Raw genomic sequence first — 24994 nt, 5'->3', positions numbered from 1 at the left:
GCGGGAGTGTGCGAGGGTGTGCGCGCTTTTCGGAATTTTTATTTGTGTATTATACAAAAACCGTTTTCAACAATATGAATGTCGAGTCGGAATCAGTCGTCACAATATGCACAATTTGCACACATACACATTTCTTGTGGCTGGTTTTATTTTTCGACGCACCATAAAATCATCTTGTTCGTCGTCATCACCGTCGCAGCCGTTCGTTGTTGTCGTCGTCGTCGTCGTTGTGCGACCAAAAAATATGGCTACAGTTTTCAAATGCGTTGAATAAGAACAAATGTGTGTAACAACATAATTTTTAATGCAAAACCATTTATATTCGATATGTTTGGTGCAACCGAGCACCACTGAACTTGAACACGACAGAACAGCATGTTCAAGCTTTTGTTCGCCGAAAAGTAAATTGGCAAAATGCGCTATCAGAGATAGTTTCGTGTACGATGAGCATTGCATTTTGCTGTATACAGAGAGAAAGACAGCGGTTCGCTCATGTGTTCACAGTAAATAAATTTTGAGCACGTATCCAAAATTAAAAGAGGTTTTATCTTAATTGTGTGGGTTCATTAGCTGTTGTGTTGATAATGATTATTGATTGCCGTAGTCGTTGCCACGCACACACATACACACACATTAGAACCACAAAAGAAAAATCGCGTGCATTTGACCACCACGGACAAAACCATTGCCATCATCGCTCAAGGTCAAATTCATTCTTTACGATGCGATAAATGACACAAACACACCATTCACCGTTCAGTTCATTACATTTTATATGTTGAGTCATTGTGTTCGGTGGTTTTGGTGTGTATGAGAGTCTTCGCTGACTATAACCAATGGCCATCGCATGGTCGGTGTAATTGTCCAGTCGGCTCAATTTGGAAATATTATGTGCATACTAAATAGACAAAAGCTTTCTATGAAAAAGTACGTCATGCATCACCCATTAAATGGAAGGACAAGTGAGCTCTTTTGTTCGCTCGTTTGACTTACACACAGTGCGAGCGCAAGAGGGAGAGTGAGAGAATTTTCAAGAGTTGCAGACATTTTTTGAAATGAATATAAAACCAACGGACGTATGAATATGTTTCACTCGTTGCCGCCGCTGCAAAATGAAGGGATGGAGAAATGAATAATATTTTTTCTTTCTCTTTCTGCTCGTTGGTTCGCTCGTCTTTTTGACTGTATGTAACATTATTTAGCAATCATGTTTTCCGCTGGCGAACAACTGAATTGCAAATGAAATATGCACGCTGTTCCCGGGCAACTCACACAGTGGATTGCACACCAAGTTGATTCTGTGTGTAATATTTGCCTTTATTCTTGTAAATTTTCGATGAATCCAACGGATGGGAGAGCAAGAGGCGGGAGAGACTGAGAGAATGCGACGATGTAATGAAGAAAAAGCCCAATTTATGTAATATTTGCTTTCATTTCATCGTTCTGCTCTAAGTCAATGCTGACTCTTTTTTTTCCACATGCACTTCATGGAACATATCTTTTCGCGAGCTTAAATACTACATTCACATCCAGTTACAGTTTATTCACATTCAAACAAACATACACACAAAAAAACGCTATGAATAATACATCCTCGATAATAATAGGCTTAGTGAAGTATTTTTTCAGCGTAATTAATATTCGTTTCGTTTCGTTTGTTTTATTATGGCTTCAAAAAATGCTTTTTCCAATTCGTTTTGTTGATTGCGTGCTCACTCGCATAAAAGTTGTCGAAATTCATTGAAAAATTTAAAATGATTTTCTCTGCGAACATTTTGCCGAATGAAGATTGGCTTTTTTCGGTAATTTACTTTGCTTCACCATCAACAACAAAAAAATTTGCCGAACCGTTTTCTCGGGCAACACGCGAGATGGTGCGTTTGCGTCATTGCATTAGAAAGGTAACAAAAGTACGTTGGCGTTTCGGTAAATTTAATTAGGGTTTTCGAAAAGGATGTAAATTGAAATAAAACCGGCGTGAATCATTGCCGCCTCAAGTTTCAAATATGTACATCGTGGACCGGGGCACGGACGAGTAAGCGAAGAGATATTAAATGTTTCTCCAAATTTCGCTTTAATGAAGCTTTTTCGTTTAAGATATAAGACTATTGTCTGCAGCAATTGCTTTTATATCGAACATACCGAAAATTCGGGAATGAAAAAGGGCAATGAAAATGCGCTTGACTTGTCATTTTATTTGTGTTTGTTAAGCTCTGGCTATAAATAGTATCCCTCATGGAGCATCCGTCTCTAGGCGAATAGTCGTCAAAATATTTGATTTCGTCGAATTTGTCAATAAATTTTCACGATGCACACTAAATGCGGAATAAGGGCTCACAATGGAATAATTCCAGTGGAATTGAATTGAAAATTAAAAAGCTATTTCTTTTGGTGGAAGATTTCTGCCATTTTGATAGGGTGATGTGAGCATTGTTTCCACCAGTTTGAGTTTTCAAATTGCCAAAAAGCGAAAATCAAAAAGCAAAAAAAAAGTTCAAACTGCAAACAAACTAGAAACTATGTAGTACATAGAGTGTGAAATATGAATGCGACTAGTTTCCGTGCTAAGCCGCAAAAACCATTCGAAAAATGCGATTGAAATTGGTGCGGTTTTTTGTCACTTCATTCACACATCACTGTCACCGAAATGACAAACCGAAAGAAAAAGTGAACGTTGAAAAGACCGATGCAATCGTACACCATTACGAACATGAGCAGCTAACAGTTTTCAATTAAATGAACGTAACATTGATGTGAAGTCGAAACTGCAAGGAAAAAAGAGATACATTGACATCGTTGGAGCGTTGGCAGGGGTAGAGACGAAGAGCGAACGAGCGAGAGAGAAAAAATGATCCATTCATTTGAACGTCTAGTCAGGAGGTACAATGAAAAAAAAAAGACAACCGTCAAAGGTTGTATGTGTCAAACGGAACATTGTCTTGCATCGAATTTTTTGGAATGTTGAATACGAAAAGTGCATGTCGCTAACGCGAGAGCATTCTGATATATGGCAAACCATTTGCTTGTTCATACAGAAATGTGATGCTCATTTTTTGCCCCTCTCTATGTGTGTATGTACGCTCCCCAATGGTTCCGTTGTCATTCATGCACTGCCAACATCCGTGTCTGCCACTACTACGACCGCTGTTCACGAGCCAAATGAAGGAAAGAATGGGAAGCAAAAAAGGCGCAGCCAACATAATAATAAATTGATGTTTAATGTCTCACCGGGAAATTTATTGCACTGAGTGTAAGGTCGAAAATAGCGCAAATTGTGAATGGACATAAATCGACGAGCAAAATGATTGCCATACGTGGATAAAAAGGAAGAAGCGACACACACACACATACTCACACATCGAGTGATATGCGAACAACAGAATATAACATCGGTGACGTTGAAACTAATTTTATGCATGTTCCATTTATGTGCCCGATGTTTTTTTCGCCTTTATGTGTTCGTTTTCCTTTTTTATTCGCCTTCTTTCATTCTCATCGTAAAAGTACCTTTTGACTGTCACCACTTTTGCTAATAAATTTGTAGGTGCGATGCATGCGCTAAGCTTAGCGTTCTAAATGAGGAATTGTGTGCTACCTTTGTGCAATTCAGTAAATTTTTAGGTGAAAAATTGAGCCATCGTATAAAGTATATTTTCGCGACTGAATTCGGTGAGTCCTTCCTGTCGTATCCAGGAAGACAGAGAGGAAAAATTGCACACAAAAGCTCATTCAAAATCCTATAAACAAATCTTTTGCTGCAGCTTCACAAATAGAAGACGAAAAGGAGAAAATTCGATGGGATTTAGATGGCAATTTTTCTACTACAGGATGCGAACAACAACAACAACAATGACGACGAACAAAAAACGCTGGCAAAAGTCAAAAAGTCTATTGCGACTGTCGTCGTAATTCAGCGACAACAACACAGGGAGAAAGATATCGAAACGAGAAAAAGAAACTTTGATTGCTTTCATCGCTTGCATGCATTTCAATTCGGTAAAATCGTGGCTGAGTATTAAAGCTGAGCGAAAGAGAGAGAGAGTGTAAAAGTGCCATTGTTGTTGGAAGTAAGCGCGCGCGCGCGTGTATAAACGATAAGAAGATAGTATGGTAGTTCCGGCGCTTGGTAGCATCAGCTACTAGCATGAGCACCATGTCATGCATATCTTTGGCAAAAGTTGACTCTCCTTTTTTTCCTCACTCGATTTTTGTTGTTGCTGTTACTTTTGGTTGTTAGGAGCGCGTGTATTCTCAAATGTGCTACCGGACTTCTTTTTTTGTCCTGTGGCTCATTCGTTTTCCTCTTTCTCTCGTGTACTTCTCGCTTCCGTTGTGAATATCATTACTGGTTCTAGATTAGGATTACGTTGGAACGGTGGTGCAGCGAGTGCGAAAGAAATAGATGGAGAAAGAAAAAAATGACACGAAGCATACAATAAATTACACAACGATGGTATTCTACAAATCGAATGAGCTTATTTTTGTTGGAAATTTGTTCAGTTAACTTATTGTCACCGCACGGCGAACGAACGAGAGTCGGGAACATTTCCGCTCTTAATCCATTCCGGCAGTGGCAGTGGTAGTTGCAGAGGAGGTGGCAACGCGAGTGCATGCAGACGAAGAAGAGTTAGAAAAGCCATTAAAATCTAGTGGCGACATACATGAAATGCGAGAACCTCGCACAACGACACAGGATAAAAACGACACACTAACTTTATTTGATTCGTGTTCGCCTTGAAATTCAAACACCGCGCGCGTACTTCTCAAACACCCCGAGAGAGATAGCTGGGAGATAATGGCGCGGGGTCCATGCGATAGCTGCGAGCGTTTTGCTTGATCCTTGAGAGAAAGAGAGAGGAGAGGAACAAGTGAGTGAGTGAGCGAGAAGAAGAGCCCAGAGCATTACAGCACACAGCTTAATCCGAATGAAAGACAAATAATTTGCACGCGTTGGCCCTTAAAAATTGACTCAACAAATCGAAAAGACCATTTAAAATTCAAAAACTACTCGGAATTAACTCGCTCGTAATAAATGATGCGAAGTAAAATTTTGTCGTCGACTTTTCCATTTTCTCGCGCAATGCTCTCTCTCTCTCTCTCTCTCTGCGACCAGCTTTCTGACTGCAAATAGTTGCCGAGTACATAGCTGAGTGTGGTGGTGCACGGTAATCCGAATAATAAGACGAATATTCAATTTATAAATTTGCTGCACAAGTTTGAGTATGCGATTTTTTGTGGAGTTTTCTTTTCTCTTCGTCTGAACAAGGCGCCACAACTTGGTCGGTTCCGGATGCATTTTGTGTGGCGTGTGTTGAATTTTCGCACATATTAGATTCCAAACTCCCGACGATGGCGAACGGATGAAGAACCAAAATTGAAAGCTACATACACAGAGAGAGAGAGACTCTCACAGAAAAAATGAAGAGCAGGACGAAGTGCAAGCAAGATGACAAACGAACGAAATTGCAAATAATTCATGCTAGCGAAGAGATTTTTCACATAATCTCTAAGTGGATATTACGTAGATCCGTTCCGTTTCTTTTGCATGTTCGGTTAAGTCCTTTCGCAATTTTCCCGGGCAAGGCTTTTTCGACTGCTGGACGGTAGACAGTCAGACACACTCTCTCACTCACTCTCGCAGACATACACACAATCAAAATTGTTGAATAAATTTGATTTTATTTAAATATATTTATTCAGTTCCGTATTCATGCGAAATAAAAACGAATTCCCGCACGGAGGGAAAATTGCATTCGATTCGTAGGAGTTTATTTCTGTGTTCATTAAAATCAATTCTTTTGGCAACAAAAAAAGAAGATAAATTGTATTAAAAGAACGAATAAAAATGAAAAAGAGATTCATAATCAAATCTTCTAAAATCTTATGCGAATTACAAACGTGAAGTTGAATTATCCAAATACGTCTCTTCATTGTGAGAATTCAATTTGGTTATTCGTTTTTGGTTCGTTCGTTAGCAATGCAATAACTAGGGGCTTGCGTTTATATAAAATCATATTTTATACGCACTTTATATTCAATAGAGCAAAACATACACCAAAAAACTGATCGTATGATGGACAGTGAATCTAAGATGAAATATCATATTAAACTATAAATATCACGTATAAGTTCCATATATTCGGGATATGGAAGCATGTGCCATGAAATTTGTCTAGAAATATCCGCAATATGCACAGTTATTAATAAACAAAAGAAGAAAAATACATGTAATTTTATCCGAAAATCTTCAACTAGGAAAAAATATGTATTTGTCATATTTAAATCCACAATCTGAAACATCAATCCCCTAGAAAACCGTACCAATGAAATGCAGATTCGTAACAGACGACTACCGTACATTTTGGAAAAAATGCGACTTCTTGGCTGTACGACTGAGTCTTCGTTTTCACTTTGATTATTTTTATTACATCGCATTTTTGTCGACCACATCCATGTTCCAGCTCAACAGCAAGAGAACGACATACATATTGCTGCTTGTGGCGTCCGCTTCTCAACTCCGTTTGCGACGCATCACTTTCACGATTCTTTCATATTTTATGTTTTATTTATTATTCAATAAAGCGAATAAAATGAAGCCGTCTCCCGGCTTGACTCGGGTACGACAAGAGCAACAGTATTCCGGCACTGACACAATTGATATTGTTCTACGCCTTCGTTATCCAGATGATGAATCCACAGTCCTTTCATTATACATGCGTATTCTTCATCAGTTTGCATCATCCACTTGCTCTCTCGATGTGTGCCTCATTCCAGCGTGTTCGCTTTCTCTCTCTCTCTCTTACTCTCACTCTGAGTCAGTTTTTTTTGCGCTCCTGTTCATTTCGAACTCTTCTCGTTGTGCCTGGGTTCGTTTGCGTATTCTTTGTTTAATTCAAAATCATAATAGGTAGATATAATTCATTTTTTATCTATTTGGCCCTTTGTATGTGACGTTCGTTTGCTTTTGATAATTGGATAGAATTGAATTATGTATGAAATCGGAATAACGACAGCATCTTGTTTTCTTATGTTATTTGTAACAAAGAGTCTTCAAATTTTTTGTGATTTCGGTGTGTGTGTGTTTTTTCCTTGTTGTTCTTGTTTTATTATTTCAAACAGAAAATATTTTTATGCGCTTGGGCGTCTTACATTTGTTAGTTCAAATGATATTATTTCATCACAGTGTGTATTTGTTGTCATAAAACAAAACGGAGCAAATACAGGGAAAAACTCTCTCTCTCTCTCTTTCTCTCTCTCTCTCTCTCTCTCTCTCTCTCTCTCTGTGTGTGTGTGTGTGTGTGTGTGTGTGTGTGCCACAGACACTCAACAATGAAGCGAAAGAAAAAGCAAAATAATATTAAATTTATGCTTGTTAGGGGATCTTTATAACTGGTAGTTGGCATTATTTTGGTAAAATAGAATGTTGAAAGGAGAGAAAGAAAAAAAAAACAACAAAAGTAAAGCAAAGCAAACGCACGCACGCCATATGCACAGCCACTATAAGATAGTGGCTTACTAACGGTTAATGTTCGAATACATGCTACTGTGTGATACGTGATAAGAGCGTTCTCGTTCACAGAAAAACGGAAGTGAAGTGAAGAAAAAAATGGCAAGTTGCAATAAAAATAAAGCAAGTCTAGTATGGGTTTTGGTGGAATGAAACCAATGTGTCCGAAAATAGACGAAGGAAATGGCAGCCGTGCCAATCTTGAAGCACATGAAAATGATAAAACATCCATTGAAAATGTTGGCCGATTTGTTCTGCACAACTAAACGAGATGCATACAAACACGCACCCATTTGCCATCCGTATTCGAGTGATCCGTGTGTGCATGTGTACGGGGATATGGATTTTTATGTTCACTTCGACTTATGTTCACATCATTTTTTTGCCACTTGTTTTCTCTAATGCCACCCCCGTCACCACCACTGTTGGTACTGGTTGTGTTGGTTCCGTTGTTTGGCAATTCGTTTTCTAGATGCTTTTATGTGTCTTTTGTTATTTTTTGCTCATTTTTCAGCCGTTTTTACAACCAAACACTCTCTTCAATCTCTCTCTCTCTCTCTCTCTCTCTCTCTCTCTCTCTCTCTAACACACACACACACACTTTATCTTCCGCTCTCGCTCTTTCCTCGCTTGCGCTCGCGCTCCCATTCTGCACATTCTTTTGGAAAATTGGGTTCAACATGATTTATTTACGATTCGCAAATATGTATTATGATTGCAACATACGACTGACATGATTATATTTTTATGCTTTCTGCCATTGTGTTCGTTTCCATTGCGATAAGCTCCTTTTGACATGAATTTTTCTTTCTCACTCTCGCTCTCTCGTCGCTTTTTTTCTCTTTTAAAGTCGGTCGGTCTTTTTTTTTCAATCTGATGAAAGCAGAAAAATGTGAAGTATTCAAGCCTTTAAAAAAACCATAGCATGAATGCCGAACGGGCAAACACAAATGAGCCAAAGGGAAACGAGTCTCAATTTGAGAAAAAAAAGAAGAATTCTTTCACAAAGAATTCGCTTTTTCTTTCAACGCAAGAATAATGCTTCTTTTTTATTTCGATAGAAAAAAACTGCGCAAATGAAAATGTGGAACACATCCAGGGGAACGAACAAACCTGAAGAAAAAATAACACAAACCTGAAAAGGAAACAAACCCGAAGAGAAAAACACAGTGCCGCTACGAAGCAAATGCAGAAGAGCAAACTTTGACTATTACATGATTTATGGCTGCCAATATCGTGTACATTTTTCACGGTCACATCGAACACGTATCAGACCATTATTGCCGGACCGGTTTGATCACATCGATACGACAGACCCATGTTTTCGGTGATGTTTGGCACTTGGCCGCTCATGCGATTGCCAAACCGGAGGGATGCCCCAACGAAATGCATATAAATGAGAGTTTACCAAAGTTTGTTGACATGACCAATGGATGTGTATACTTTACGAACAAATATTTCAGCAGAAGAAACTCAATTCGAAATGTTCCCATTGAATTGAAGTGACACACACACACGCCAATGCAATTTGATTGCGAAATATGCATTCGTTCATTGATTTGTACGAAAAGTTTTTTTTTTCTCTCTTTTCATTTTACAAATGAAACATTAGCAAAATGAAAAAAAAGAACGTTGATCATTTATTGGATGAGACACAACACGGTTGATGTAGCTCTGGGGGCTGGTTGAGAGCAATATATTTCTTTCCCATTGTTAGCAGGCCGGACGGCCGATGTTGCTCAGTGGCATTATGAAAGTTGATTTGGAAAAATGACTATGACATTGTTTGGTAATAAATTGAAAATGAAAAAAATGCCCCGATCAAGTAATAAATGGATTCGGTTCGGCGAAGTTTAAAATGTTGTACATTGAATTTTTGTGAACGATGGTTCAGTTTTCTGTTTTCTTTCTGTGTATATGTGTGTTTGATCCCATCGGAATACTCTCACTCATCGAATGACCAAAGTAAGCTGGGTTTTTCCCAAGCAAGTGGGCTCAAAAGTATGGCAAAAAAAACTTATCCAATAAAAGTTGGTCGATTCATATTCAAAAGCGATTGCTAAACATTCAACTTTCCAAAATATCGAAATATTTCAGGGATAATTTCATTTTCATCTTTGGTTATGTTAACCCATCGGATAGGGCCGAAATGGAAATTCTTCGAACGATGAATAAATTAGGTGCATTCCTCTAAAAATGAATTTCACATCGTAAAGCGGTAAACGTTTAATGGTCGGAGCGTCTCGTTCTGCCAGCGAGTGTATGTGGTGAAGTTTATTGGAACCGAACCAAACAATCAAAATAATTCAGGTTGTTGGTTGCCACAGTTTTTCGTTGCGGCTGATGAAGAGCGAGAGCGGGAGGAAAGGGCATGAATGCAAGCAATGGAACGAACAAGTAGCAGTCGCTGCATTCGCATTTTTCATTATGATTCGATGTTCATTCGTTCAGGTATGTGGTACATATCAGATGTTGTTCAGTTGCGCGCACTTGCGCTCGCTCCACTGTATCACCATTTTTAAATCGGGCGAACGAGCACGGTGTAATGGCAACAAGCACTAAAGATTCAGTCATCCGCAAAGCATTGCACGTCGGTGAATTATTGTTGAAAAGTATTCTGGAGCCAGCTCCATTCGTATATATTAGTGTGATTGCATGGACTTGGTCTTCATACTTTGATTATCATTTTTTGTGTGTGTATATGTGTGTTGGGATACTTCCGCAGTAGTCATTTGAAAGATGCGATTTTATGCAGAGAAAATCAAGCGATGATAATGTGTGTGGGAGCGAGTTTTTTTGTTGGCTTTCTTTTTATGGTATTTTTCCTCTGGAAACAAATATTTTCTCATAAATCAACAATCGCAGTGCTGTTGTATGTTCGACAAACAAAAATGAACAAATGTGCACGCGATGCGATGCTTCCAAAAAGTCGATGAAATAGCCAGCGGAATTACACAGATTTTTGCAAAGATTAAAAATGAGCCAATGCATTTTTAGGATTCATTTGGTGGGTGTTGGTGAGAGAGCGAGAGAGAATCGATTTCGAAAACTTTTGAATGCAAACTTCGATATTTCATTTGCGTGTATTTGCGAGTAACTTTCTCATAGGAAAATTAATAGGATGGCCGAGTTTTTTTCCACATCGGTTTTTGTTCGCTCTCCTGCTGTGTGCACGAGGCGTCGCTGGTAATTATTCCACAGAAGTGGAAAAAAAATCACACGAATTTCAAATAAGTACTGGGAAAAATAAAACTCCATTCAGAAAAGTCGTAAAGGGAGCAAAAAAAAAAATCTGACGAAGAAAAAGAAGATGAAAATAGAAACTTTTTCCAATTTCCAATTCAGTCGAAATCAATGTGGCTCTGTCGATAATAAGTATAGCGAGACGGGGAAAAAAGGCGACGAACACGAATCGAAAAAGGAAATGGAAAATAAATATCTTTTGCATCATTCGTAATTGTAACGAATTGATATGTAAATAAATTGATGGAATGAAATCGAATGAAACCGCACAACTTGCTACCGTCATCGTCGTCGCTCTGCGTCGTCATTTCATTCCTTTCTCTTTCTCTTTTTTCTGTTTGTTAACATTCGTTCGATCCTCATTACGAATGGCACTTTCGGATAAATATTTTCTATGGTTTTTTTTTTCTCTCTCGTCTTCTATCGCATTTTTTTTTCTAGTTCGTTCTAAGACATGACACATGAAATAACGCTACTGTATTTGAATCAATGACTCTACATTCGACTTGTAGCCTAATTTCTTGTATTTCAATCTAAATGTCAGCTCCATTTCTTATGATAATTTCACTTCCATCCGTCGAACATTTCTACTTTTTAATCGGTAATTTGCCCAATTTCACTATGCTCGAAGCATCTCATGCTTCGTATACTGTCAAAGTCACTGATATCTGCAGTCGACACCGCTCGAGAACATCGTAAAAATCTAGTGTATAGTTGCAAAATAAATTAATAAAGATATCAAATATCGTAAGAAAAATTGCTATAAAAACGAACGTCAGACGATGGAATCAATTCAAGAAAAGTGGTTGGCTGGCGGGTTGAAAAAGTAGCTAGAGAAATGCATCAGCATCGGAACAAGTTTTCTACTTGCATTGAATTTCAATTTAAATTATTTCCGATGCAATTTTTTTCCTTTTTCATTCGCTCCCTTTTTTCATTCTGTTTTTTTTTTCGTCGTTGTTGTTGTCGATATCAGTTTTCTTTCATTTGGGCTGTGGCTCACGTTCAAATTGTCGAAGGAAAGAACGAAAAATCGGTACCGGGCCGACCCAGAAACTAGAGATAACAAAACGTTTTCCAGTAAATTTTATCGAAATCAGGCCGTCGTTTAACACAAGTGCAGGAAGGGGGCCAATATATAAATTCAATTGTTCGCACAAAAGGAGAGATGGAGAGTGGGAGAAAGTGAAGGAGAAAGAGAGCCAACCGAATAAGATACAGAGTAAATAACAGTGAACGATCTAAATGTAGTGGCGACGCGCATTTGTTCATCGCACGTAGTTGTCGCACTCAATTTTCAGTAAAAGCTGCACTTGAAGAAAGCAGATGCAATTAAATGGTGGCCATTTGCTCGACTCGTCGATTTTCGTTGTCGTCGTCGTTTTTCTTTCCATTCAACGAATTCGATACGCTTGAGATTATATCTTACATTAGGACTCGTGTTTTCGCACAAAGAGTTCGCTCGTCGCTGTGACAATGCTGCTGCTGCTGCTGCATTGCAAAATGGAATATTGTTGCACTCACATCGCTTGATTTTGTATATGAACGAGAATGGGAAAATGAGCTGCTATAAATGACACAAAGGAAAATATACTCGGGCAACTTAATGAGCGATTTCTCTCGATTTTTTCTCTTGACTGTAATTTCATTTATCGGAACAATTAATCAATACCAACATGTAATAAAAGCGCCTCTGTTGTTTTATGCCGCATTTGCGATTCAATTACTGAACATTCCAACAGGAAATCGTGTATTACTAACAATTTCCTTGAAGCGAACTACACCATTCAAATGCAGACATGCTCAACAAAAGGATATGATGCGATATGGAGAGAAAGAGAGAGAGAAAGGGAAAAAAGTAAACAGATTTCTTTCTATTTGACTTTTATCAAAGCGTTTTCTTTATTCCCTCGGTTATTTTTATTTTCGTCGAGTGGATGGTGAAAGCACTTGAAAACGTACTGTTACAAACAAAATACAATTAAATTTCTCTCTCTCTCTCTCTCTCTCTCTCTCTCTCTCTCTCTCTCCACAAAGCCATAAACTTATTTTGCTTTGCGCTGGCGATTTAAAGTTTTCGAAATGGAACCGTCTGATTGTGGAACGTTGCATCGATGGCGGCGACGGCGGTGGCGGTGAAAAAAAAAGCGGTTCCGATTCTTTTATTTGCTGTATTTTATTTCTGGAGCACAAAAGTTTCACGATACTTTTATTTTCATGCTATTATTCATTGGATGTCAATGAAAAGCCGTTGTCATCGGGTTTATTTATAGTCGATGGTGGTGCGGGGGACAAGGTTTTGGGTGAAATTAGTTCGTACAACAAACTTTTGCTCGTTGTTTACGCGAAATGCAATGAATAGAAATCGGGCCATAAAATTTTCATTGTGCCATCAATATTTTTTCGAGAATGTGTACCTTTCATCGGATTCAGAACAAAGATCGTCCCATTTCTTTGGAAAGCCCGAAAAGAGACACACACACACACATAAATCAATCACTGTTGATCGGATTTCGCTTTGAGCGCTCGCTCAACCTGAATCTAATTGATTTCAGTGATACAAATACTCGAAATGGATCCATTGTGCCAGAACTCAACCAACGACCAACAAATATAGAGAAAGAACGAACGACAGAAGCAAAAGAAGCACCAACATCGCCAAGCTTGTAAATCATATTTGCTGTTTTCTCAGGCAAAATGTGTCATTAAGTGCTCATGCACAGCGAAAAAGAAGCGACAAAAAATCGATTTGGATGAATCTATTCGTTTTGTAATCCAAACGCTGATTGATATCATTCGTTGTCAATTTCAACGCTTTCAGCAGAAGTACGGGAGAGAGAAAAAAACGCATCAACATAGAAGCAATGGAATGTCAGAGAGAAGCCAGAGCCAAATCGAATGCTTCGTATAGATTATCTGTTTTGGTATGCTTGTGAGCAATGGCTCTAAAACACATGCCATTTAAAATAAATCAAAATATGTTGCTCGTGTGTCGTCAACGAGATATCATGAGAGATGGGAGACAAAGAGTGGAAGAGAGGCAGACGGGCGACCAAAACTGCAGCACAACAAAATGGTCGGAATTATAGAAGATGAACAGAGAGAGAGAGAGAGAAGAAGAAGAAAAAAACGAAAACGATACACATATCCGTCATCAATCAATTTAAGTCTCGGTTGTTTGTATGTTATGTTTGGTGTACGAGTACATACTCATGAGTGGGAAAATGTTATTTGATATACGTTTCAACGATGGATGCACGTCAATCATGCTTCCCGGTTTTCATGATCGTGCTCGAGCTGCTGTTGCTGCTCCTGGCTGAAACGCTCAACCAGCCATACATGGCCAAAAGAGAATAACAAACCGAATAAATCCACATTTACTTTTAACCACATAAATTACACAAATTACATTAACCATCACATACTCTCTCTGTTCGCTTCTTCGATCGACTGAAAAACTAACATTAAGCTAAATTACATAATGTATGTTTTCTTCTTCTTCTTCCCTCTCTTCACTATATGTGTGTGTCCCAGCGACTCTTTTCCCTATTTTTTCTTCGTTTCTGAAGTGCTTGTGTGCACTTTTTTTCACAGCGATTTTATTTTCGTCCAGAGTGAAAAAAAAACCGAACGGTTTCCAACTCTCTTTCTTCCGCTCACTCATTCGCTTCTTTATTAATGGTGCAGAGTTTTTCTTTTTTTGTTGTTGTTCTGTGTATGTGTGTGTATTTGTTTATATTTTTTGTGCCATACTTAACCTGAACTAGAGCAACAGAACGTCGTACGACTCGATGGTTTGGGTTGAAAAAGCGTATACCCGAATGAAAACCACTTCACAAGACAAAACTTTAAATAAATTCGATGTAAAGCTTTATTTGTTGCTTTGTCAGCGACCAACTTGCAATTCCGTTTTCGCATTTTTTTCCGTTTCCATTCGCCCAGATTTCGTTTTTTCTTTTCATTTGTCTTTTGATGTCATGTCGAACCGTAATAGTATTACTTGATGTGTTCCAATGATGGCTTTATGGTTGGAAATCAAGGTTTGCGCAGTTGTCATTTCCAAATGACAAAAGTAGAGAAAAGTTTTCTCTCCTCTTTGGCGCAAAAAAAATGAAAAAAAGAAGACGAAGGGAAAAAAATAAACTCATTACATTTCAATTCGGCAAAAATGGGTTAACTTTGGGTGTATATGTCGTACGGTCGATAACAGTTTTATTCGCCAACTTTGATGAACACACACACACACACAGCGAGAGCGAGCGAACGAGCAAAGCAAGAGCAAGAGAAAGTCAAGCGAATCGATGGCATTGAGCGGCATCGGGGGAAAACCGCAAGTGAATAAAAAATGATACGGAATATCAAATGAAAATAAAAGAGAAAAAAATCCTCCCGGTTGCTGAATCCGTTGAATTGCGAATGTGCAGTGGTGCAAAAATATCACGAGAGTTCACAAATTTCCAGCCATAAAAAGCGAAGAGCTACGGAATATATCCACAATGTATTATAAAACAGTTGGAGGAAGAGAGAGAAAAAGCGAACCAAATAAACGGTCAACCGAAAGTTTCGTCATTACTCTTTTACGGGTGTTTCTTGTAGTTGGTTTTTATTTATTCTTTGGTCTCTCTTTTTTTCCCCGTCTTTGTATCTCTTTCTCTCGATCGAAGTAATCGAGATTGGATTGGTGGAAAATAATCTTTTAAATTGTCTCTTTTATACATCATTAAATTTACAGTAAGTACGAAATGGAAAGACGAAAGCATTCACACACACACATACTTGTGTGTGGGTGACTAGTGAGCAGTGGACAGACGAGAACGAAACGCACTCACCAAACACACAGTGACATCGAAATTTTATCGTTTTACTGTTTATTTTTTATTTTGGTTAAGTGTTCATGGGTTTTTATGTTTCAGTTTTCATCACCCGGAGAGCTGAATGAAAGACGGGAGCACACAGCCAGAGCGGTTTTCATTCGGTAAATCCATAGCATTTAAAAGGCGAGAGAGTAAAGCGTTGATCCTGCACGAGCCGACCACAACGCAGCAAACAATACAAGGAAAATGGCTCCGTGGTTTATGTATTATACCATTGGGGATCTTGTTTTGCGTTAAATATTGTCGCCTAAAGCCATTTCAAATCACAATGTTTCACATAATGGACGGAAATTTTTCTCCAAAAATAAATTCTCTTCCTCTGGTCGTCGGTCCATTGTCGCCGGTTTTAATACGCGCCACCGTTCAAATAAAGCCAAATTATTATATTGAAACATTTCATCATTTCGCATTGAATTTTACGAGTCATGGAGTGATATTAAATGACAATATATACATTTTGAATGACTGAGATGGACGCGACCAAAGCCACAATGTCAAAATTCAACGGCAACATTTTCCGTTTATCAAACGAGATTTAAAAAGAAGAAAAAAAATATATAGTTACACATAAGTTATGAGATTATGATCAAAACGCAGAGTATGCCTCCACCGAAAGCACCCAATATACAAAGGATATGGTTAAATGGAACAGCAACGACGATAACAACAACAACAACGAACCAGAGGCTGAGGAAAAAAACTGTTGTTAGTCACACACAATCTGTGTAGCAACATCGACGACGATACAAACTTCAGCATCTGTTGTAACTCTACTGGTTGGCGTAGCGACACAAAACATACACACATCTTTCCTTCGTTCAGCCATCTTATTTATCGATGTGAAAGTTTTAAGGCGGTTCGCGTGAATTGGATGGCACCACCAAGATTATCAGCTTTTAATTCAAGTGTTTATTTACAGAAATGGGGAAAAAAAAGTTGTACGAGAGCCACCCAGCCATTGTCGACACCACTACTTCCACCCCTTTTTGCCATTCGCAGTCAAGTGATCGAAAAATACCCAACATCAACATTTAATCGGTTCGAAAGAACAAAACATGGGGCCGAAGAGAGAACAAAAAATTAAAACAAAAATTCCGAGACAAGCAAGAAACGATAGAAAAACGGCAACGAAACAAAAACAACAATAACGCAGCACAGATGTTGCACAAATTCATCTCTTGGCCACACACACACACACACACACAATATTTCTTCATCACCCAATGCGCGCGGTGGCAGCAACAAAACCAAAAGTAAAAGCTCAGCACATTGCATGAGCGCATCGAATCGCTAAATGCCAAAGTTTTTTTTTTCTTCGCATTCGTTACTTCTACATTTCTTTCGTTCTTACTGTTCTTGGTATATCGATTGAGAAGACGATTTCCCGATGTTGAACTCATTCTTGTATCTTTCAGTTGAAATTCGGATTCTTTGGAAGCATGCGGTTTTCGGTCATGTCACGGTAAGATGACGGCAAAACCATTCGTTTGCTTGCGAACTTTGCTATATTATTTAATGGCACTTAAACTGTTTTATCGGTTATACTTTTATCCACCCATTTCGATTATGTTCGATGGATTTGGCGGTCGGTTTTGTATGTTTTTATTTAAAATGGCTCTTTTATTCGGCGTCATTTTAAGCAATACATTGTTTTCACTTCAGATCAAGTGCACTTCAGTTTTTCTGTTTCTCTGTCGCACGAACAGACAGAAAAATTGCTGTTTCAATTATGGAAGAAAAAAACATCCACTTGACTATTGCGAATGATACGAAAATTACTTTGTAGATATTAAAAATTAATGGACACTTCGAATATGGTTTGTCTGTTTTCGCATGTCTTTTCCTATTTATAGCGCAATGTTGTTTATAGTTTCAACTTTTTATCTTGAACTAACGTGTTGATTTTCTCCATTTTAGCGTGGTCGAGCCATCAATTTTCGATACGGCGTGTCTGGTCGTTTTCAATATGAATCGAATTTCGCCGAGCAACGGCAGAAACAGCGACGCTAGCGGTGGCAGTGGCTAGACAACGACTGACAATAAAAACAATTTGTTTGCGCTTGTACTAAACATCAATAACTATTATCGACAAATATTTTATATGTACTTTTTTTCTCGCTATGCCAAAGCTTGTGCTTGGATTTAATTAAAGGAAAATCCATTTTGTATGCGGCTTCGACGTAACGATCGCAATCAAATTGGTCCCAAGTGGAAAATGTGCCGGGCACATGCTCAACCGACACGAACTGTGTTGAATATTTGCTTGTTTGTTGTTTAGGTTTCGGTTTGACTTTCCATGTCAGGATCGTTCATCGTACCACACTTTACATTTTGGACCTTTTACATGAAGAATAATCTTTGGCCAATTCTCAATTACTTCACACACATACGTTCATTTCAGGTCTCTAGCTCGATGCCGTAATTTAACTCGACGCATTTCAATTCTTTACGCTGTTTTCATGATAAAATCATGGTGTAAAACATTGTTCTGTCAAAGTTGTTTACCTTTATCGACTGGTTGGTTGGGTTGTTCGGAAAATACACGTATTTCTCTCGCGACCAATTTATTAATTAGATTTTTACTGGCGGCACTTCAATCGGTGCACACTTCTGATTCACACTTGATTACATTTTCCATTGCCATGAAATTCATTAAATATTCGTGTGCTCAACATTATCGAAAGCTAATTTTCTGCTTTCGACACTCAAAGACAGCCGAGAGAAGCAGAAAAAAAGCCGCACACGAAAAGTGAAAAGGGAATGAAATCATGAGTCGAAATCAAAAAGCAATCCAATCAAGTGGGCGAAACCTTTCAAATGTGAGTGGGAGCGAGAAAAGTGAGTGTTCGATAATTAGTCGAATAAAAATCCATCGATTTCTTTTCTGGCTCTATTGATAACGGAAAAAATCCAATGAGTTATAATGAACAACGTTAATTTTTCCCAGAGTATAATCAAATTTCGCGCTAGGTTTTCGACCTAATTTCATGTTACTTCCGCTAAATTTAATTAATTAGCTGCTCGAAAACTCTTTTTCGGTTTGATGGCAATGCATTCGTTTGGAAAAACTCGAAACAGAATTACGGCACATACTTATTTATAGCTACGAAACGAAAAAAAGATTTTCGCATCACATTTGTCGGATTTCTATCATAGCATCGAGGCGCGCATAGCATTCAAACCAAAATCAAATATTCCATTTGACTGACATTTCAAGTTCGAACACTGTCAGAGTGAGTTTCCTGTGCGAGTTGAGCGAGTGAGTGTGGCGATGATATAGATGGAGGCCGTCATGCTAACCTATAAATAATTCCTATTCCAAATATTGCCGCTTCGAAAAAGATTGCAGAACTTCCAAACATTTCCAGTTTTATGGAGTTTCCACATAGTTGGTGTGTTATCGATACTCGTACAAGCAATTTAGCTTAGGCAAGCATTAGTGTCTACCTTTATACCGGTCTGTGTTTGTGTGCTACGCGTGATTAGCAACAGCTCGCTAAAATAACATACACGCCCGACACGCCGAAGATGAATGATAAATCGAATGCTTTCGAAGTGTTTCTGGTTGAGTGAAGCGATTTTTCCCTTCTCGCTCTCTACATCGAGGAAACGGGGGAGAAGCGGGGAGAAGGATAACAAAATATCGAACCGAAAATCTGATTCACACACCGATTGAATCGCATTTAATGGGACTTACAATCCGTGTTATTTTGTGCTACACAATAATTTGTGTATTTCGTAATAGAAAACATTTGGCGATCAATGCGAGAAAAAAAAAACGAACGGAATGATGGAGAGACAATGAGAGAACGAACATTTGTAAACAGATTTTAATTAGGGTATTTTTTGTTGATTTAATTTATGCATGCAGGTATTCAGCTGTATTATTCCATTTGGAATTCCACGAAATCATTTTGCTCGCAGTATGCTGTCTTCACCCGAATTCCTTCATTTCGTCTTAAGTACACAAGAAGGAGAAAACACAGCGCAGAAAAAGGAGATAATGAACGATGAAAACGCGAATTCTCAAGTATTTTCATTTATTATTACGTGTTTTGTCTGTGTGTGTATATTTGTTTGCATCACAATTACAGGGAATGTGTATTTCGTTGGAAAAGCTCATGATAATTCACTTAAATGTTCATTTGTCTTTCTTTTTCGCACATCGCATCAATTATTCTGACATTTCTAAATAAAATCCACAATTTACTTCGGTTCGCTCGCTCGCTCGCTTGCTGTGTGTCTTTCTTTCTCGCTGCTTCTGCACACGCGATACATCACCAAAATGAAAGCAATCTCACGAAAGCATTTCCATTTACTAAATCGTGTTATTTATAGAGAAAAATATGCGATGGTTTTTGCGATATAACCACAAAAGCGCCAACCACCTCAAACAACCACATACACACACACAGACAGACAATGAAAATGCAAAACTTATGGTCTCATCATTCTTTGTTTAACATTTTATTCGTTCATTTGGAGCATTGTGCGATGCTGCGTTGGTTTTTGGCGATGACGTTGCTGCTGCAGCACGGCCACGATTCGCTTGTTTACAATGCCAACGCAAAAATGTTGATTCTCTTTGTCGTTGGAACAGATAAAGTGAAATAATAATAAATACCACAGATAACACAAACAACAACGGCAGCAAACCTAAGGTTTGTCGCATCGGATTTACTTGGGAAAAGTAGCGGACGGAATAATAAAGAAATATCATAAAAACCAAAAGGAAAAAAAAAATTTAAAAATAAAATGCCATCCAAGACAACATCAACCACTACCGAATTCCATCAAATGCTGTGGTCGAGAGGATTTTGGCTGACGCGTTTTATCGCTTTGCAAGGGCCAATAAAACCAAGTAGAAAACATTGTTGCAGACAAGGAAATTCATAAATAAAAAAAAAAACACAGCCACATTCCTTGATTTTCTTGGGTCTACAACACGTTTACATTTTGACGTTGATGTTAAAACATCCGAAACCGTACCTCGTCACATTCCTCGCATTTTCCGTTTATATTAGGAGTAAACGTAAAAGTCAACTAAATTGAATAAAAATATTTTTCTCCGCATAAAAATTGTGATGGATTTTTCTTTGTGCGGTACAGTTTCTCTTCACATTGTTGCCAGATGCACAGAGCTCGTTGTTTTCACTTGTAGCTGCAAGGTATTTGCATTTTTTTCTACCCAACGAAATCAAAGCGAATGGATATATGCAAATTTTACTGCTTAACAAATGTGGTATGCGAATTGAAAATGAGCATTTACCATCAAAACAAAGAAATAAAACAACGAATAAACTATCGAATATTAACGTAATTCTTTTTTTTTTGTTCATTCATCGTAAATTAACATGATATTCTGTGATGAAAAATAACAATATTTCCTGATTTCATATTGCGTTTATTTAAATTCGCATGGATTTACGTTATTTAGTCGTTGTTTTTTTTCTTCTTCTTCTTCTTCTTTCTTTTTCTCCCATGAAATATTGCGGTATCATCAGATTTATTTGCATTGTTCGTAGGAGTCGAACGAAATTCCGTTCTAAACCGGTGGAAAAAAAATCGGGCGTCAAAAGAGAAAAAAAAAGCCACAAAAAGCGAATTCGATCAGAACGAAAAATGGCAAAACGAACATGGAAAGTGTGAAAAGAAACGCAAGGAAATTGCATTGATAGTTGCGAAGCTTTGAAAAATTGTCGGGAAATGCTATTGGGATAATGCAAAATGGAAGAAATATTTAGTGGATGAGGAGAAATTGCGCCCGCAGACAATCCTGTTATCGTAATGAGAGAAAGAGTGAGTGAAAGGAAGAGCAAAATGGAACGAATAGAGAAAAAAAATCCCCAAGAATATGCAAACACTAAACAATTTCGTTCGCTTGCAAACTCGTATAAATGGTAAATAGTTGATCAATATAAATAAATTTAATCTGAACTTCGGTTCTTTTTTTTCTCTTTCTTCCCTTTGCTTTTAGTTTATGATTGTGTTTTGCATGGATTCGTCCAAACGTTAGCAAATACTGTTGCCGAGATTTTGCTCCCATTCTTCCTTCTCTCACACGCTCTCGCCGGTCGCAAATACCAATTTCCATAAATAAAAACCGAATGTGTATGCAATTTCGTTTGAATTAAGATTGAGCATATTTCTCATAAAGAAAGTTTTTTCCCCTTTTTTATGGCTCGTTCTCTAGCTCTCGCTCACTCTCTCTGTGTGTGCAAACTTTTTCACCAACTGGGTGCAACAGAAGCGATTTTTATTTATATTTATTGACGAAATCGACAGTGTGCCGCAAAGCATATTCAATGCATGGATAACAATGCGGTTGGCAACCAAAAAGAGTGAGCAAAGAAAAAGTGAAAGAAAAAACTCGACCAGCCTCTCTGATCGTCTGTATAAATAGATAGGAAACGTCAAACAAGAAAAATAAAGCGGCACCTGGAGACTGGTTGGAGAAATAGAGAATCATGCATATAGTTTGCTATAACAAGTATGCATCTGTGTTAGTGCGTCTGTATTAGTTCGAACATTGAAAGTATGATACATTGCACTTAGTCCCCAGGCGGCGCTGTATTGTTTACTATTTTCATGATCAGAAAGGCTGAACTCGACGAGGAAAATTCACTGGATGCGAAAAAACGACGAAAGAATATTGCATGGATTGCAGGGAGCCACATAAAACTCAAAGAGAATCGATGATGGCAATTGAATTCCCGATTATGGCGTTAATTACCTTCAATTTTGCAGTTTCTTTATTAAACTCACAACAAGCATGAGTCCGTCTATAGATTGAGTTTGGCCGAGCAGCGGGGTAATGCTTCTTGAGTAATATTTCTGCATTATTTTCTTTTCGCTTCTTTTTATTCTCTCGTTGGGTTTTTCGTTCGTTGTTTTTGCCAAACAGTCATAATGATAATTTTGTATCCATTTACCAAGTTTTCTCTATCGCCTTTTGCTGAGTTTTCCTCCCATTTCTCTTTTTTTTTTCGCTCTTCAGATCGAACATTCGCTTCGGTGTCTATCGCTTTGCCCATTTTGACCGATTTTGTTTGTGTGCGACGAACAAGCGTCCGCTCATTTGCTCGATTAATAAGAAAACTTTGCTCGTTATTCGACTATAACTATTAGCATATTGAGGGTAAAACTTTCAATTTGGCTTATAGCAATGTACACCGTTTGCGTTATACACACGCATGAATCCATCTCCGGCTCTTTTGCTTCGGCCCAAACCATTTACTTTGTGTGTATGTGTGATGATCGGTGTATTGCAAAATTCTCATTTCGAGTTTCGTTGTTTTGGACGTTTGTGAGAAACACCCGAGAAACTGGGAGCCGTGCCAAATGAAGCAGCATCAGCAGCAGTAGGAGAAGCACTTCGAATTGGGTATTGGTGTAATCTTTTTTTCTTGCTTCGGTCGGATCGTCATGTCATGTATTTAGCTGTCTTAATCACTTTTTGCCAACGCCAGAGAGAAATGTGCATAGTCCGAAGAAAGCGTATTTACACCTTCGACTTGTGATGCTCTGCAGGAAATCTTCAGTATCGTTTAGTACTTTAGTGTCCCTTTTGATATGGCATTTTCATTTCGTTCTTTTGTATTTTCGGAGAGAGCTTGTAAATTTTGCTTGTTTATTGGTCGTGAATTGGGTAATGTAATGTTGGCGTCATTGAGGCCCTCGCTCTCCTTCGCCCAGAACATCTTCTCTGCATATTCACAGTTCGCATATATTGTATGGTCCATGAGTTTGCATTTAGGAAGATAGTTGTGTAGCAGAATATGTTAGCTAGTTAACGATGTATAGAATGGCCACGGGTTTTTATGTACATTGAGCAATAATTAAATGCCTTTACTATTATGTTAGGAAGCGTAAACAAGCGTTTTGCTCTCGTGTACCTCTCTCTCTCTCTCTTTTGCGTGGTCGCCTGCCACCGATAATCCATTTGATTTTTTATCTGTCTGCCATTTTCCCGGTTCGTTTATTCCGAGGGAATGCGGCGACTTTATCTCTTTTTTCTGTATTTGTGTGTTTATGGATCTTTGTTTCTTCCGCCATTTCCCAAAAATGACATTATTGTGCCAGAGCACCATTTCAAACAGTAACGTGAATTAATAGCACTGTAAAGTCAAAACTATCGAGAAAAAAATCCCTGAAACAAGCATAAAATTTAAACAATGGTCCATGGTTTTCGAATAGATCGTCTGGGATTTGCTAAATGATTTCGAATTTGTCATTATAAAAGCGCTCAAGCGCAATCAAATTGAGTGAACAAAAAATTGCCGAACACCATTTTGTGAAAGTCGAAGCCACTTGAGAATGGGGGATTTTTTGCTTGTGAACATAAGACACTTGCGTAAGTGTACCATCGAAAGAGACATAAAATGCATCGGTAAGGGCTTAGATACAGACAGAGAATGGCTCTTGTACTTGAGCAGAAGTTTTGACAAATTTTTCATCAGAGATTGCATATTTGCTGCTGAGTAGGCCTGAGCTGAGCTGAATTTGCTAACTCAGGCGCCTGAAGCGGTATTTTAGCGCACTTACGGTGTAAAATTGTTGTGGATCGCTGGTATCCACCCAATTATAATTGATAAACAGCGTGGATTCCAGCGATTCACAACAATTTTACACCGTAAGTGCGCTAAAATACCGCTTCAGGCGCCTGAGTTAGCAAATTCAGCTCAGCTCAGGCCTACTCAGCAGCAAATATGCAATCTCTGTTTTTCATTGCAAAAAAAAAGTTCGAATAAAAATAGAATAGTAGGAAAAGTGCAATTGACCCGCACACGATGGGCAAGTAAGCATCTTTGTGAATTGAATGCTCAAGCGAAAATCCAATTTTGACGCAAGGAACTTTTATGAGCGAGCCAGAAATAAGGAGGTAAGTGTTCTTTTCATGAATGAAACATGCACCCACCGACAACACCTTCTCCATTGACAAACCAGCAACGAACCTCACGAAGTCTATATACAGTCATGGACTAAATTGAGCGTACGACTGCCAGAAAAATGTATCGCGGACTATTTCATGAACCTAATTTATTTTTTTCAATCAATTCTTTGCACTGTTTGTTGCGTAATTATGTGAACTAATAGTAACCGAGAGAATTTGAAATTTTTTTTTTGGACTTTGTGATTTTTATTGAAAAATGTAGATGAATGTCATTTTTGTGCTGGACAAAATTGAGCGTACGGTCCGTTTAATATTTGTTTAAATAGAGAAAATTCATGGGAATTTAAAAAGTGGGGATACAGTATGATGCACAAGCTCATGTTGTTTCGAAATGGTATATATGTTTTGCTCCACCGAACCGTTGTTTGGGAAATGGAGACGGTTAAACTTTTTTTTTATTTTTCACTTTTATCACCT

General features: G+C 38.2%; 1 protein-coding gene across 1 annotated transcript in view; it reads right to left on the bottom strand.

Annotated features, from left to right (window-relative positions):
• Window positions 1-24994, bottom strand: part of LOC129566358 (teneurin-a) — a 382371-nt gene that overhangs the window by 332525 nt on the left and 24852 nt on the right. The gene's annotated exons all lie outside the window — the stretch shown is intronic.

This window comes from Sitodiplosis mosellana, unplaced genomic scaffold, assembly GCF_009176505.1.
Source record: "Sitodiplosis mosellana isolate CC-2019 unplaced genomic scaffold, AAFC_SMos_1.0 Smas_scaffold_3, whole genome shotgun sequence".
Classification (NCBI taxonomy): Eukaryota; Metazoa; Arthropoda; class Insecta; order Diptera; family Cecidomyiidae; genus Sitodiplosis; species Sitodiplosis mosellana.
The sequence above is the reverse complement of the archived record's forward strand: the minus strand, read 5'-3'. Positions and strand labels throughout refer to the sequence as shown.